Genomic DNA, 3,610 nt, shown 5'->3' with positions numbered 1-3,610 from the left:
ATGAGGTTGAAATTTCTTTTTTTATCTTAATTTATAATCGTTTCTGTTAAAACTTTTAAAAAGAGAAATGTTATTTTTACACGGTTTATGTGACAAAAAATACTTACACCTTATACTTACATGTATAATGAATATAAAATTAATTAATTAACTTAATTCTTATATTAAATAAAAAAAAGACTTCCTCCTCTTCCTCTTCTCTCTGCAACCTCATTCTTCTCTGTGTTTTGCGCTCTCGCCACTTTTATGCATGTTGGATTGAACATTTAAAAAAAAAAAATTCAGTTTATAGAGAAAAACGAAAGGATTCATCACTAAATCCAGTTGCGAGTGGAAATGGGATGTTGATCTTTCAAAGAAACAACACAACAACTTCTGCAGTAGCTGATGTTGCTATGCACAACTTGAACTAGGTCAGCAACTGCAACTCCATTCAGAACCTTATAGTGTCTACCTTCAACGCTGCCTTTCAAATGCCACTCCTCCAACGCATGTATTTCTATACACTTCCTTCCCCTTTCCTTATAATGCATTTTTTATGTTTTACTTTTTGTGTATGTTCCAAATTGATAGCATTTTACTTGAATTTTCCAGCAATGGCAGAAAACCGCAACATTCAGGTTCCTATGGAGGTTGTAGAGTGAGTGTTTTACATTTTTATGTGCTTCTATGTTTTTCCTTAAACGACATAATATGTTTTTTAACTTGAATTTAACTATTGACTTATTTCTGGTTTTAGTTTAATTGATCATAGGAAGAATCCAGATGAATTTACTAGAGATATTATAAACAATTGTATTCCAAAGAATCAGATTACCAAAGGAAAAACTGATGCTTTAAAGGTTGATTCTAATTCTTGATTTTTATTAAATAACTTGTTCTTTTTGTTCACATTATAGTTACCCAAATCAAGCATCACCCAGTTTATTTCAAACAGTAAGCAATCAATCAGTCTTGGACTTGATTTTTTTCTAAGGATAATTATTTTTTTCTTTTATCAATCCAGAATCAAACAAATATTAAGTAACAAATTTACATACAAAATGAAGCCCCTATAGCTCAGTGGTAGAGCGTCAGTCTTGTAAACTGAAGGTCTGTAGTTCGATCCTGCATGGGGGCAATGTTTTTTTTGAGTTTTTATATTTTTTACATATATCAAGACAACCAATAAATTTTTTCACATTTATTTATTTTCTTTTCAATTGTTGTTTTTTTTGACTTTTTATATTTTTTACACATCAAGACAACCAATAAATTTTTTCACATTTATTTACCTGACTTAGAGGAGTGACTTTGAATAAAAAATTAGCCCTAAACTAAGACCATAATTTAATAGATTCTAGAACATACACCAAATTAAGTTTTATACTTTGAAAGATAATGGCATTTGAGCTTTTCATATAGCCCAAATGCAAGTTATCCAAATTGAATGCAAAATTACATTATGCACCTCATGAAACAAACATAAACCACCAAAAGATTGAGCATGTTCCAAGATAATGTTTACACTACTAATATCCATCCGGACAAAGATTAACTTCCAAATTTGACCAAAAAATGCACACTCAACAAATAAGTGTTGAGAAATTTCAAATAAACTGTATTCACTGACAAAAAGTAAATTTTGTCCTTCGTACATGACTCCAAAAACAGTGATATCAATGACGCAACATTTCCATTGAAAATCATAAGGTTTTAAGTATAAGGATTTTTTCACTTGTATATCATCGACATACATATATTGACGAGACACGTTATTTGACCACCCTATTATGAAGAAGACTTTCTATACAATATACTAATCACCTTAATTTGTTGAACTATTGGCTATAATATCACTGTTAGATGATAAGGGGTGGGAGATAATCATTATGATCTAAGAAAAACCACACAAGTGATTTAGACACCACATCTTCATCCAAAATCTTAAAAGCATAGGGTATATAAGTTATATCACTTATTGCTCATTTAGTATTTTCATAGTTCATGTTAGACTAACCATTCATACTTGAATAACGTTGAATTTCGCTACTTTAAATTGAGTAAGATATAAATTTAAAAAATTAATAGTTGTTTGCTTATAAAAAAATTATAGTTGTTATTTTCTATGAAATATGTTTTTAATTTGTTCGGATGAATCTCTAGTATTAATCATTGATCTATTCTGATGAATTTCTAATATTTATCATTGATTCAGTAACATTTTCGAAAGTTCTGACATTTTATTAAGTTTTACCCTTTTTATTATTGACAAATTTAATTATAAGTTTTAAATTAATTTTTTTCGGTCTGAAATATAAATATGTTCTAAAAAAAGCTTAAATTTAAGTTTTATATAACCCAAATTAAATTTAATGGGATGACAATTTATATTTTTGTTTTAAAACGAAGGTAAATCAGGTAGTTTGGGATAATGTAAGGTAGGGAGATAAATTAAATAGATACAAAGTAAAATTCTCTGATTCATGTTATGCTTTTTATTTTGCTAGATTTATGTCATGCTAATGCTATATGCATGAACTAGACATTTTAGAGTTTGGTAGGAAGAATAAGTCTAATAAGAAAAAAAAAGTGATTCTTCATCCACCTTCAATATTTTCAAATATATAAATATATATATATATATATGAATTGATCAATTTATAAAATATAATTTCAGATTAGTCAATTCGAATAAAATTTTAAACTTTTAAAAAGACTTTGAAATAAATAAGTTTTTTAAGAAAAACTAGAATTTTTCCCTCTAATATTTGTACAAACAGCCCATGACAATAGACTCTTATACAGCTCAAAAACAGTCAACAATTCTGTTAGTTAATTATCTAATATAATCTATCTAATCTAATATCTAATATAAAAAGTCTTATGTAAAAAAAATTATGAAAAGTCTTGTGATAAAAAAAATAAAAAATGCCTTAAATTAAAATTTAGTCGTGTTCACAATTAAATATTATTATCGGTTAACAACCAAAATATTCTCTACTAACTCACATTTCTTCTGTGACATTTTTTTTATACAAAAATTAGAGTATAGAGACATCAGATGATAAAATTGACATCTCAATTATGAGATAACACACATACTCCTTCAAAGAGTTCTAACACAATACAAGTGATTCAAATTTCCCCCTAAAACAGAACCATAATTAGTCTCTCTTTCAAAATCATATATCCATTATTTTATTTTTGCTCACTGGAGCTGCATCTTCCATGATTTTGTGTTTTCCCTCAATCTTATATGTTCTAAGTTGCAACATCGAGATCTTGCAAGTTTCTAAATTCGCAATAAGGTTTTAATTTCTCTCACATTCCTTTTGCTAATTCCTCCTTTTCCCTCAGTAACTCTACAAAACAGAAGAAAACTCCATCTCTTTCTTTCCCACCTTCTTCCACGCGCCAATGTTGAAATCTTTTATGTGGACACTGTATTTTGTAAATATGATGAATAGATGTATATGTGTATGCACATGTATTTTACTAGTTAGTGCACAATCTAACTACCATGTTTCCAATATAAATACATGTACCATGTGTATTGTTAGTTAAATCAATGAATGGTAACCACAAATCTTTATAAAGTCTCACTCTCAAACTATAGGTATGGGATACT

The 3,610-nt window shown here is 28.1% G+C and overlaps 1 non-coding gene across 1 annotated transcript; it reads left to right on the top strand.

The window, feature by feature from the left end:
• Positions 1 to 1,048: 1,048 nt before the first annotated feature.
• Positions 1,049 to 1,120, top strand: TRNAT-UGU (transfer RNA threonine (anticodon UGU)). Its single transcript has one exon. It is a non-coding gene; the product is annotated as a tRNA-Thr (tRNA).
• The last annotated feature ends 2,490 nt before the right edge of the window (positions 1,121 to 3,610 follow it).

The sequence above is a fragment of the Cicer arietinum genome, chromosome 8 (genome assembly GCF_000331145.2).
Source record: "Cicer arietinum cultivar CDC Frontier isolate Library 1 chromosome 8, Cicar.CDCFrontier_v2.0, whole genome shotgun sequence".
Classification (NCBI taxonomy): domain Eukaryota; kingdom Viridiplantae; phylum Streptophyta; class Magnoliopsida; order Fabales; family Fabaceae; genus Cicer; species Cicer arietinum.
Note: the sequence above shows the minus strand (reverse complement) of the source record. Positions and strands in the feature narration are given on the sequence as shown.